The sequence below is a fragment of the Pseudonaja textilis genome, chromosome 4 (assembly GCF_049901715.1).
Source record: "Pseudonaja textilis isolate UNSWEBS1 chromosome 4, rPseTex1.2, whole genome shotgun sequence".
In the NCBI taxonomy this organism is placed as follows: domain Eukaryota; kingdom Metazoa; phylum Chordata; class Lepidosauria; order Squamata; family Elapidae; genus Pseudonaja; species Pseudonaja textilis.
Window position 1 is genome coordinate 10,441,468 of NC_141993.1, and position 13,633 is coordinate 10,455,100.

The 13,633-nt window shown below is 40.1% G+C and overlaps 1 protein-coding gene across 2 annotated transcripts in view; it reads right to left on the reverse strand.

The window, feature by feature from the left end:
* The window catches only part of BMPR1A (bone morphogenetic protein receptor type 1A), a 70,651-nt gene extending 57,831 nt beyond the window's left edge, over window positions 1-12,820 (reverse strand). The window contains exon 1 of one of the 2 annotated variants that reach the window (XM_087932215.1): window positions 12,557-12,750. The gene's annotated coding sequence lies outside the window, so the exon portion shown is untranslated. Of the gene's footprint in view, window positions 1-12,556 lie in introns of both variants that reach the window. The other variant, XM_087932216.1, reaches the window with a different exon arrangement.
* Window positions 12,821-13,633: the final 813 nt, after the last annotated feature.

Here is a 13,633-nt window from a genome sequence, read left to right on the forward strand (position 1 = left end):
CATATTTTAAGCTTTTGGCTGAAAACGAGTTTGATTATTTGAACATTAAAATACTCCCATTTTAAGTGAAAACTCACTTCAATAATCATAATCAAGCTTACATAACTATGCCTGCATATAAATGAACTCTTAAAAATTGAATTAACAATACACTATCAAACACATTGGCCCCGTTTGTATGCTCCAATCACACATAATCAGTCAAAACAACCAAGCCCTTTAGCTACACATGCAATTTTCTAATTCTTCCCTTTGTGCAAACAAACATAATTATTTAGTAATCATTTCTGCCTGGTCCCAGCCTTGAAACTCTAGTTAATTGAAGACTTCCCAGCTCAAACACCTAAATTTTCTGTATAAAAGAACAAAGCAAGAACATAAACTGTTTTGATTTTTGTTTTGAAGACAACTAATAACAATAATATAGACTGGAGAGGATTATTTAATTCTGTGTGGACCATGAATATTTAGAGACATAATATACAGTCACAAGGTTTTACCGACATGTAAAGAGTATACAGATGCCTTTATCTCAAAAGGCACAGATTTAGTTCCTCCCTTTTTGAGAAAAATCGATTTAGTAACTTTCATATATTGCTTCTTAGTCTGGACATTTAGTTCTTAAATATGTATTCTCAAACGTTAAATCTTGAATTTCCTTCTTGAGATATCCTTAATTTTAGAATAGTTTTTCCTTAGGGTAACAGCCATAAGGAGATGTGAATTAATTTTAAAAGCCACATGGCTTTCTTAATAAAAATAATATTAATTCTTTAGTTGCTTCTATTTGCAGTGAAGTCATCAATGCATGATGTGATGGAGTATTTGGGGGCTGGGAACGGCCCAAGATCACCCAGTTGGCTTCTGGGCCTATAGAGACTCTCACCATAATACGATGGATCTTTTAAGTAAAATTACCCTACATCATTTCGTTACAAAATCATTGTTTTGGATGAAGGAAGGAGAGTGATTTCTTTGGATTGCTCCAACCACGATTCTTTTTTTTAAAAATCTTTTTCGTTTAAAATAGCTTTGCTGGGAGCAACTGCAAATAGTGTAGGAACATAAGCAAAACCTCTTTCTCCACTGAGATCAGAGCACTGCAAAACGTCCCAAGGGTGCTTCCCCCCCCTCCCCCCCCGCCCAAAAAAATATAACATGTTGTCTTTTCCAAAAAGCAACTGGAGTTTCTTCCATTTCTTTCTTTGAAAACATATCATTTCTCATCCAAGAAGTTTCTTCATTTAGAACCGAGAAAGTGCTTTCTACAATCCTTGTTGAAATAAAGTCATACTTCTAGACTTTAAGAACCAAGGAAGTCCAGTATGGGACAACCATGACCTGGATGATTGAGGATTTTCAGACATCAAGTAATGCAAAACTTCTTCCAATCAATTTATAATGAATCTGTTCACTAATATGAATGTGGGCTCAAAGTACTAATGAGAAAACAGAAAAAGTTGTTTTAAGTCAGCTTCCACCTCAACTTTCATGGATGCATCCACACTGGAGTGGGGACACACACATTCAGAGTTAGGGAACTGACAAATCCTTATAAGAAAAAAAAAGTCATACTTCTACATCCAGTCAATTATGGTTTGGCTGTAAAATTCAGTTGGAACTTTTAAGATTACAAATCACGAGTCTAGACTACATGGGAGACATGCTGTTTTTATATGCCACATTAATGATTGCAAGCATGTTGGTCAAAGTTACACAATTCTGGAGCTTTTCTGGGAATTCTTAAGTTCGTATTTCAACCTCAATAAAGTCAACTCTGCCCCAATGCAGATTTAACCAACCAAGTTTACTGATAAAGACATTAGGGCTGTGCAATGTGTTCAGAGCCCAAAAGCAGGGCCACAAAGCAGCTATTTAAAACCACCATGTCTTTAGGGTAATGTGGCCGCTGCGAAGGGGACTCTGGCACGCTCCAAGGCTGTCTTTGAAGATTGAGCTCTCCAGCCAGATTTATGCAGACACACAACTACTTCTTTCGGAAGACCCAAAGTTTTCCCAGTGGAAAGATCCTGAACAAGGGGGTTTGAATGGAGGTAAAATGACAATATAACACAAGCTCCACCCATTGCGTATGTGCGTTATGATGTTACAGAAACGTGAAAGGGGCAGTGATGTGATGGTAAGGCCCTACTTTTGTCGTAAGGACAGAAGCGCTGGATCCTGTAGACATCTCTGGCCCTGAAAAATATTTAAAATTGTGAAATTGTATTCTGTATAATAGCAGACAGTCCTTAAGACTCTACTTAACACTGTCCATATAGGTTTCCCTTTTCTGTACAGTTGATAAAGCTCAGCTATTCATTGCGAAGTTTCTTAGATCGTAGTACGAGATGAGGTTTCCAGCAGAAACAGATGCTGGAAACCAGCCTTATATCTCCATAAAAAGGTTCTTTTCAAGCTTAAAGATTTTGCCTACATACTAAATAGTTTATCACAGCCCAGGTTCTGTTTATCATCAAAGTTTCTGATGATATTTTAATACATTTCTGAGTTTGCTTGACAATACAGTGAAAATCACAATTCTGGTGGGACTTGAATGAAATAGGAACTAACAAAACTTGCAGATGTATACATCCATTGTGACGGTCTGCAGAAAGCCATTTCCCATGTGACATCGATCTATGTCATTTTTATATTATCTGCAGCAATTTCACTGTCATTTTGGGATGCAGCAGACCTGGCTGTTATTTGGGGACTGGGGAAGGCCTGGATGGAAATCATGGTTCATTGCATGTCAGCATCTAACTTGCAGATCCATTGTACTCTGCTGGTGCAGACGCTCACACTACCTCTGAATTTCTAAAACACACTTGGTAAATTTCATTATACCTGCTACTGTATTTGAACTGAACAGGCCAGTCAATTTTCTTTACAGCAGCTTCTAAAATCAAGGATTCTAGGAGCTGAAGTCCACAAGCCTTAAAGTTGTCAAGGTTGGACATCCCTGATTTAAATAAACATTTGATTGTTTTGCAAACCTTCCCTTAAAATTAAAACCTTGTTCATAAATTCTGGGGGGAAAAGGCTATACACTGAAGTTTATGCTCTAATCAAGGAGAGAAGCAACCTAGAACTAAGAAGAAATTTCCTGACAGTGAGAACAATTGAGCAGTGGAACAACTTGTCTCCAGAAGTTGTGAATGCTCCAAAACTCAAAATTTTTAAAGAAGAGGTTGGAAAAACATTTGTCTGAAATGCCTGAGCAGAGGATTGGACTAGAAGATCACCAAGGTTCAAACTCCAACTCTGTTATTCTGAAGTCTTCTGTGAAGTTTTTTTTTTCTTTTGCTTTTAAGAACTTTTATTTATATCGTTCAGGCAGCAAGATAGCTTTTTATCTCTTTAATTTCATACTTTCTGCATGCATCAGTATGCACAGCACATGCCAAGGAGGCATCAATCTGGAAGAACAGGTTTTCATTTTTTGTTTATTACTTTCTTTGCTGCAGAATTGCTGCATCTGCATTTTTCTTTACTGGAGATGGCTTTGGATATCTTTTTCTTGCCATTTTCTTCTTTTAACAATCCTTAATAATCTTTTATATTCTATCCTCCCATTCAACTGTTTTGGTTTCTCTACCATCATCTTGTCTGGGGCCAAATCTTCTTGATCAATTCTTAATTAACTAGCATAAACAAATATTATCAGTGAAGGCACAAAATGGAATAGTTTCCTAAGAGATCCTTAATTCTCTATTTTTAATGGTATTTATACCATGAGGTTTCCCTAACCAAGAAAGAACCCTATTAGATATTTCAGCTGCAGTCTCCAGGATAAATGTGTATATATAGCTGTTCTTCTGGCTTTTAAACAAAGTTCTGATAACATTAGGTTTTTAATTTAGTAATCACTTTTAACTCCAGAGAGATAATCACTATGCTTTTGGAATGTCCAGAAAAGTGTTCATATGATTTTATAGAAGGTCTGTAAGAATTTTCCAAAGAATTTTATGTATTCTCTAGAAATGATTGACTTTGGTCCAATCATTTGGTGACAATAATGTATGCATAGTTCCAAAAGTATCTTTTTTGCACTCTTTCATTTAATGTCAAGGTGCTCTTTAAAAATGACATATTTTTTTAATGGCTTTGAAACCTCTTCCTTATGCTGAGAAAAACCAAAAATATTAACACTATTATAGTACTGAGGTAGACATTAGGTATTCTATATATACTGTCTTTATGTTTGATAAATAAATTGTTATACAATGTATTTCTTTAGAAGTTGGTATACTATCTGGTTGTTTTGGGGGGAAATCATATTGAATTGAGGGAAATCAGATTTAAAGCTAGGAATAACAGTGATATATTTCGAGCTTGGGTTATGTCCCTATTTTCTATATCTAACAGTAGCATAATGAATTTTGGAAAACCTTCTCTATTTGGAAATTTAGCTCTATTTGGAAATTTGGTGTGAATGACAAATAGCCCAGAATTTCTCTGAGAATTTGTGGCAAGAAAAAAGCAGTTGTTGATGTATGATTTTAATAAGAAGCCTATTTATTTTTTATACTTTTGTATTATTTTAAGTAAATATTTATTTTATTTATTTTTTGTTAAATTTGTTTGCTGCCTATTTGGCAAAATCATCCTTCTAGAATCTCACTCAAAACATTACAATTATCTGCTGAGAAAATTGTTTTTAATTCTTCACATTTTCAGTTATCATTTGGGTTCCAGAATTCAGACATTTAAGGTGCCTTTAGTCTCAGGTTTGACAGATATTGAGATACTTATTGATTCTTGGATAATGCAGCAAGATATAAACTAAATATATTAGGTTAAAAGGTATATATTTTCACCCATGAAAAATTTTCTACTTCGCAAAAATCCTGAATTCTAAATAGCTGGTAAACTGATTTTCGCTGGTAAACACAGGACTGAATTACCTTCTTGACATTTTATTCTATTCAAATTAATAAATTTCTTATTTGAACGTTGTTGCGATGCCAAAGTTCCCTTAGAAGCCTGTGTTTCCTAATAGAAGAAATAACTGGGGCGACCACTAAACCAATAGCCGATAAAGAAACTGCAAAAAGTAAATTGAATTTATCTCTTCAATCTATGCAATAACTAAATACGATTAATACAACAAAACCAGGTGTCTATATATGGAACATTAAAAAGTACTTAATGTTATCACCGATTTGTTGTTGTAATTCAGACCTTTTTGGGCTCATTCTGCTGTGACAACACTTTGGGGTAAAATTCACAGCATTTTTAATGTTTCTCAGCAGCACTAAATCTGCATTTCGGACTCCTGTGCCTGAAATGAATTATTATATAAGGTCAAAAAGATAATTCCACATCTGATTTGCAGGTTGCCGTTTGGTACTATTTTAAGTCGTATTTCAGAGCAATCTAATCATTTTTTCCTTTGCCTGTGTGCGCCCATTTTCATTTTTATACGGTACAAGCTGTTCATACTGAAGTGCACTATCATTTTTTTTTCTATTTACCTCCTTATCTCAAATCTCCAAAGCTCCTCGCCTTGCCTCGTTTATTTCTGCACCTTTCATCTGCTCCTTTCTTGTCATCCAGGCATACCTCAACTCTCTTTTACTCCCGCAACATATGGATTTCCCTAGTTTTGCACAACCCCAGCTATTTTGCCTCGCTTCGTGCCTTCTTCTCTTTTCTCCACAGTGTCCTGCGAGTGCCATCTTTAGCGCTGGCCTCTCCTGCTTTTATTTATTTTTTCTCTATGTGTCTCCTTGCTTAGTTTGGCATCGTAGCTGGAGTCAACCATACCAGATGCTCTGACTGCAAAAGGCTGGAAAAACAGCTGACATCTCCACCACGTACCTCTGAATCTAAAAAGGGGGCGGGGGAAAGAGAATACTGGATATAATGACGCACTATTTTCCCAAACTCTTTACTACTTTTGAAATGCATGGGTAGCTTTAAATGTTCCCATAAACCTGCGAGAAAATGAGGTGGGGAGGTCTTCTGGGAATGGCACCGTTTCCTCATAACTTACACCATGCAGGCCCCTTCAAATGTGACTAATATAATGAAATGTTGATTAAAATGTCATTTTTCACTTTCAAGTGATTCGAATTCCCCTACTTTTTTTTTTTTTTTTTTTACCATCAACCTTTAAATTATCTTAAACGAAATTTTGGTGGAATTAAAGCATCGGTGCCTGACATACATTTTTGTCTTTTATAAATGTGTATCTTATGTAATTTTTGCTTTTTATTGTGCAACAGAAGACTTAGCATATTCAAGAGACTTTCATTTGGACGCCCTGTTTAATTTCATTTAGGTTCTCTCCAGGTGGATTCCGAGCACAATATATCAGAAGCAATTCTGAGATCAAAGGGGTTCAGAAGGTGCGGTGTTTTTTTTTTTTTTTTTAAAGGAGTCGCCAATACACTTGATTAAATTATAAACAATATGCTAATTTCCTCTTTGTGGAGGGGAAGAACTGAGGAATCTTCTTGTCGAGGCAAATTCCAAGGCAAACAGCCAGAAGATAAGCTTATCTTTGGCCCTGAGTGAAGACAATCCAATCTTGAAAAGGGCAAGTATATACCAACCCCAGGGGTCTCCAAACTCCAACTTCTTAAGGCTTGTGGACTTCAGCTCCCAGAATTCCTCCACCAGCCATGCTGAGTCTTAAAAGTTGCCAAGTTTGCCTGCACCAACCCACCATTCCATTCAAGCATCCCACTGGCCCAAAATATCTGTTCCAGGGATTTATTTTGGGCAAGGGTCGCACAAAGGCGCTAAAAATGTTGGCCTTCCCTTAACAAGTTATGCGCATGCAGACCTTTGTGGCTCGTGATGCTTCAATGCATCGTGTAAATCCAGGCTTGAGGTTCGTGTTTTAAAATAATTGTCATTTATTCAAGGCTTTTTACAGAGTTGGAAGGGACCTTGTAGGTCATCTAGTCCAAGCCACCCACCCTGCCCAAGCAGGAGACCCTACACCGTTTCTGACAGATGGCAGTCCAATCTCTTCTTGAAAGCTTCCAGGGATGAAGCTCCCACAACTTTCAAAGGCAACTTCTTTTCCATGTCAGAAAATTCCTTCTTATTTCCAGGTTGAATATCCGTCCTTGATCAGTTTCCATCCATTATTCCTTGTCTGGCCTTCGGGTACCTTGGAAAATAGCATGACCCCCTCTTCCCCTCTGTGGCATCCCCTCAAATATTGGAACACTGCTATCATGTCTCCCCTGGTCCTTCTCTAGACTCAGGTGGCTTGAGAGGGGCTACTGCCCCTCTAACCCTCTCCGCCCCAATACTTCAGAGAAAAGGAGAGAGACCTGAATGGCAAAGAAGCAGAAATTGCCCATTCCAAAGAGAACACCAATATGGTTGTTGTTAATAACAGCTTTCCTTTCTACTCTTATCGGTCACCAAGCTCCCTTAGCGGCCGGTGAGGAAGTCTTAATGCATAGGTTTTTTTTCAATTCCTTCTTACTCTCATTGGAGGTGGGGCAGAGGTTGCCTCAATTTAGCATGGGAACAGTTTTCTCAAATGAAATGAAATAAAACAAATTGTGCATTTAGACCCAGAAGTCAGGGGACCCTTGAAGGAAACTTAGTAGAAAAAAAAGGCTTGTTCACGTCTCTTCAATCAATCTACGACCTCCGTTAACTTTGACTAAAAGGCCTTCTGGATGTCTTTAAAAGCTAAACTGTCCATAAACGAGCTGCTAACCATGATAGCAAACCAAAGATACCGTAAAAGCTGAAGTGAAAGATGGGCACGCCAATGAAACCATCTGTTATATACCTGTTTGTACTTGCACCAGGCAGATACTAGGAATACAGCTACTGTGTGCCAATACAGGTAGTCCTCAACTTTACGATCACGATTTGAGCCCAGCAGTTATGTTGCTAAGTGAGAAATTTGTTAAGTGAGTTTTGCCCCCCTCCCCATTTTACGACTTTCCTTGCCGCTTTTGTCCACTGTGGTTGTTAAATTAGTAACCCCGTTGTTAAGCGAATCCAGCTTTCCCATTGACTTTGCTCGTCAGGAGGGTCAAAAAATTGGGGGGGGAGGGAAAAAAACTTTCAGGTGAACCTGGGACCCACCAACCATCGTAAATGTGAATCAATTGCCAAATGCCTGAATTTTGATCACGTGACTGTGGGTATGCTACAACGGTCATTAAGTGTGAAAAATGGTCACGAGTCACTTTTTTTCAGTGCCGTTTTAACTTCGTGAACTGTTGTAAGTTGAGGAATACCTGTAAAAACCCTTGGTTCACTGAGGGCACTTGCTGGTACAGAGTGAGGGAGAAAAAAATGAGACAACACTGTAGTAGCTGTTGGATTAACATCTGCTGTAAAGCAGAGGTGTTCTAATTGAAGGATAAAAGAAAGAGACCTTTCTTTTGAATTCTTGCTGGCTTCATTGACCTTGCTAAGTAGTTAATTCAATAATAACAGGCAAGTAATTTGCTACCGATTCTTTATGGGATTTTTTTTTTTAAAAAAACTGCTAATTTCTTATGGCCTTTTGTTCATATTCCTGGGTCCTGGATTTTGGGTGCATTCTGTAAGTTAGTATATTTGAGATGTCGTGGTTCAAAAATTGTAGTCATAATAAACACAGTTAAAGATTACAGAATGAGAGCTTTAGTGGTAGATAAAAGATGTTTTATTAAGTTTGCCCAATTACAATTTCCATAGTATTTTTCCTATCAAGTCGTGAAAATCATGTTTTTAAATTATCAATTTAAGATTGAATAAATAAAAAAAAATGGTAACAAAATGAAAGACAGTTTATCTGGCCCAAACGAATTGAAGCATTGTTTCTAAAGGCAGACTATTTTCTACACATAAATGCATATTGCTTCTGGCATTTTGAATTATTTAGAGAAAAAAAAGAGCAATCCAATCAATCTCTTAAATAACCCTATCACTCAATCTCAATTACTGTAAGGTATGGCCCCCTAAACCTGTAGCTGTAATCCACAAATTTAAGATAACAAATTTAGGGGCTAAACTTTATTGATCACAGTTGGATTAACTTTCTGATACAGCAAGCAAACATAGCAATCTACTTTAATGAAGAAGGCAATATTTCCCATGGGGCATTTTGAGGATCAAAGTTAAGATTGTGAAATACTTCTAATAAGAATGGAACTTCAAAGACATTTCAAATTCAGTTCTACCTTACCATCTGGCAGCAGATTCTAAAATTTCACCAGGAAATTTATTCTACTTTTACAAACACCGTACACATTATGCATTTTTCTTCCACTTAAACTTTGTTTTTCCATTTACATTATCTTGATGATGGCCTTCAAAAAGTCCCCTTATTTAATATGTTGTAAATACCTAATAAGGTTTTTCTAAAACAAAAATTATATTTTGGCCCTTGTTTTCTCCACTTCATTTCTGCTTCAAAATTCCAAGTGATTATAAATTAAAATATACTGGGGAGTATCCAGTGGCACACAAACAGTGTGATGTTCACATAGCAAGGCTCTCTATCACTTCTATATTCCCAAAATCTGCACCCGAAAGACTTCTAACCCTCCAGAGGAGAAGAGGAAAGAATAACAGAAGAATTTTCCCAAGTGTTGGTGACCACATTCAAATATTTATTTATACATACATACTAAGCTTATATGATGATCTGATCTGAACTGAATGGCTTACAGACCTCCAGAACAGGAATAAGATGAAAGACTATAAACATAAACATAATGCAATAAATAATAGCCCAAGCATTACAATACAGTCATTTTCTAGGGGAAATTAAGATGATCCACAGGGCTCTCAAAGAAATAGCCAGTTCAAAGGTGCTTTGAAAGACAAGCAGGATTGTAGTCTGTCTGCTCTTAGGAGAGCATCATTCCAGAGATGGGAGGTAGTGACTGTACAAGCCTAACCTGGGATTCAAGCAGGTGACATTCCCTAAGGGACAGGATGCAGAAGGAACCTTCTAATTCGGATATGACAGTATTTTTATTGCCCAGCCTACTGGCATCTTGTGTTTGCATGGTGCAAATGAGGGGTGGTTTTTGAGCAGGCTTTCCAATATGGCTATTCAAAAAAGAAGTTTCATACTGCATATCATTTACCGAAGTCAGAAACCTCACTCTCACTTATTGCCTGTTTCAGAAACAATCATATGGTTAACACAAGCACTGTAACTACTGACATACCACAGCAGGTTCAAAACTGAAGCAATGCAGGTCTTGAACAAATAACATTCAGCATATTCCTAAAGATTAATACAAGAGCAAGATGAAGACTTCAAACTGCTCTTTAATACCTCAACTTTCTTACTAACAGATAAATAACTTTCAATTTCCTGAACATTTTAAGCAAGACCCATGAAACAAGTGGAGATAAACAGTTTAACTAGCAGTGTACATTCCAGTCTCACTATAAATGTAATGAATTATTTTTAAAAGATGTACTACGTTGGCTGGGGACTTGCTAGAGAATGCAGAACCCAGTTTTAAGAAACCCATGTTTCATTTCAAATAGATTCTTAAACTGCACGCAACAAGGACCAAAACAATATTTTTTTTGGATGCAGGGCAAATACGTATTTTCTGGACTGCCATGCAATTCAAGTCATGCCATGGATTTTCTGGAGGAGATACACCTGTTAAAACATCTCATAAATGTTACTGGCAAACTTGGAAACAGTGGGGGGGTGGGGATGGTTGGTCCATAAGTGCCATTTCACGTGATAATCTTGTGTAAAAGAAAAGCTAAACGCAGTGGAAGACAGTAAGAATTATTGGCCAATCCCCCTGTGGAAAATTAGTCACAGATCCTATTTGCTCTCACAGCACACAGAAGAAACAAAAGTACAGAGAAACTTCAGACAAAGTTTAAGGATCCTTGTCTTACACATCTGACGATTCTAGAGCTTGGGCTATATCAAAATTATCCTGGTGTTTTTGGGGGGGAAAGTTGGACTACAAAACGTATTATCAGTCGCAGCATGTATTATGGCCCAAACATTTGGAAGGGGAGAAGTTTAAAGACAAAGATTAAAAAAAGAAACAACGGTATTTTCCCAGTGAACACAAACCACAGTAAAAACAAAATACGCATCTTCCAATCCCAAACTTTGTCGTGTAACTTTCTTTTTCTGTAGCCTTTTACGGAAATGACCCTCTCTCACCTCTGTCATCAAATGGCTTCACTAGATTTATTTTCTTTCCTTAACCAAGAAATGGTAACTAATGAATGAGCAACAATATAACCAACCAGGATTTGTAGCAAAAGAAAACAACTGAGCCATCAAACAACAATCCAGCGAAGAAGCTTTATGTAAGCTAGCCCATGGCAATCCATCCCTAAATATAGATCTCTTTTTTGGGGGGGGGAGAGGAGATCTACCAAGAATCTCATTTCTCGGTCCCCTGCTCTCCCAACCAAGTGCAACCGGATTACCCACGAATTTAATTTGGGGTGTCCTGCAGATGAGCCGCATCAACTCTGGCTTGATTAAGGCTGCTAATTAGCCGCTCCTTTGATCCTTTTTGTTTACTTCGAGGGGTGCAGTCGAAGGGACCAGCAACCACCCCCTTAATTAAAAAGGAAGGAAGGAAGGAAGGAAGAGAAAGAAAAATAGGAAAGGAAGGAAGGAGGGAGGGAGGAGGAGAAAAAGAAGGAAGGGGGAGGGAGGAAGAGGAAGAAAATAGGGAAGGAAGAAGGGAGGAAGGAAGGTGGGAGAAAGAGGAAAGGAAGGAAGGGGAAGGGAGGAAAAGAAACATAGGAAAGGAAGGAAGGAGGGAGGAAGGGAAGGAAGGAGGGAGGAAGGGAAGGAAGGAGGGAGGAATGGAAGGAAGGGGGAGGGAGGGAGGAAGAGGAAGAAAAATAGGAAAGGAAGAAGGGAGGAAGGGAAGGAAGGAATGTGGGGGAAAGAGGAAAGAAAAAAGAAAGGAAGGAAGGCGGGAGGGAGGAAGGGAGGGAAGGAACAACAAAAGGAGGGGGAAAGAGGAAAGGAAGGAAGGGGAAAGGAGGAAGAGAAAGAAAAATAGGGAAGGAAGAAGGGAGGAAGGAAGGTGGGAGAAAGAGGAAAGGAAGAAAGGGGAAGGGAGGAAAAGAAAATAGGAAAGGAAGGAAAGAGAGAGGAAGGGAAGGAAGGGGGAGGGAGGGAGGAAGAGAAAGAAAAATAGGAAAGGAAGAAGGGAGGAAGGGAAGGAAGGAATGTGGGGAAAGAGAAAAGAAAAAAGAAAGGAAGGAGGGAGGGAGGGAAGGAACTACGGAAGGAGGGGGAAAGAGGAAAGGAAAGAAGGGGAAGAGAAGAGAAAGAAAAAAAGGAAGGAGGGAGGGCGGAAGGGAGGGATGGAAGAACAGAAGGAGGGGGGGAAAAGGAAGGAAGGAGGGAAGGAGAGAAAAACGAAGAAGGGAGGAGGGGCAGCCCTTCCCGCCCCCTCCCCAAGCCCAGGGAGACCCCGGCCCTTTCAGCCCCCCACTGGGGGTTGGTCTCCGATGCCGCCCTCTCCCCGCCGGGGCAGCCCAGCGCAGGCAGCCCCTTCCAGCCCGCCCCGCTGCGCCCGGAGCCCCGCCAGGCCCGGCCAGGAGGGCCTCCCTCGCTCACCCGCGGGGCATCGTCCTCGGAGCGTCGCCCGGGATCGGCTGGGTCCGAAGCGCGTCCCCCGGCCGAGGGAAGCGGAGGCCTAGACGGGGCAGAGGAGGCGGCGGCGGCGGCGGCGTCTGCTCGCTTCGACGCCCGGGCCAAGTGGAGCCGCCGTCGGTCCTCTTACGGCGCCTTGGGATGGCCCACGCGCATGCGCGGGAGAGAGTTGAGGGGGGAGAGAGAGAGAGCGAGCGAGAGAAACCGAACAGAAGTATGGGCGCTCTCTCACTCTCGGCGAGGGAGGGGGCGCGCCTTGGAGTGGTAGAGGTGGCTCCAATCACGGCTCGGGAAAGGAGGCCGACGCCGCCCAAGGGGCGTCGAGGCGTCCAATCAGAGGCGGCGGAAGGAGCAGCTTGTGGAGAAGAGAAATTAAGAGTCCCGGCCGTCGAGGGACGCTTCTTCGCCCTGGCTGGCGGAGGCTGCCGAGCGGGTTCGGGAAGCTCGTTCCCCACTGTTTTTGTTTTTTTTTAAATTCTCCGCCCTAAACGCACCTTTTCTAGGGATGGGGCGTGTCCATCCCAACCCGAGCCCTCGACGGAAATTGACGAAGGTGGTTTTCGCGACGAGCGCGAGGTGCCTTTGCTTTCCCTGCCTGGCACATTGCGGGGAGGGAGGGGGTGGGGGTGGGCGGGAAAAGAACGTCCCTCTCGCCTCCTCCGCGCATGCTCTGTATTCTTTTCAAGCCAAAGGGGGCGAGAGCAGAAGAGACGGGGGCTGAGGAAAAAAAACCTCAGCTACCGTCCTTTGCAAAACTACATTTACTCTATAATATATTATAGAAATATATTACATACTGGTGTTTTATTAAACCACGATTTCATAATATTTCCTGGCCTTTGTTACATTTTTATTCTTTTGGTTCCCAGCATAGGATTAGGGCAGATTAGAAACGCTTTCTCAGAAATAATTTCCCTATCTCTGACCTGAGATTTGTGGAATGGGCGGCCTAAAAATATTTTTAAGGAAGCAAAGCAAATAAATAAATGCATAAATAAATGAGCCATATGGTCTCTTGTAGTGGATTTTCATGTTTTGTTG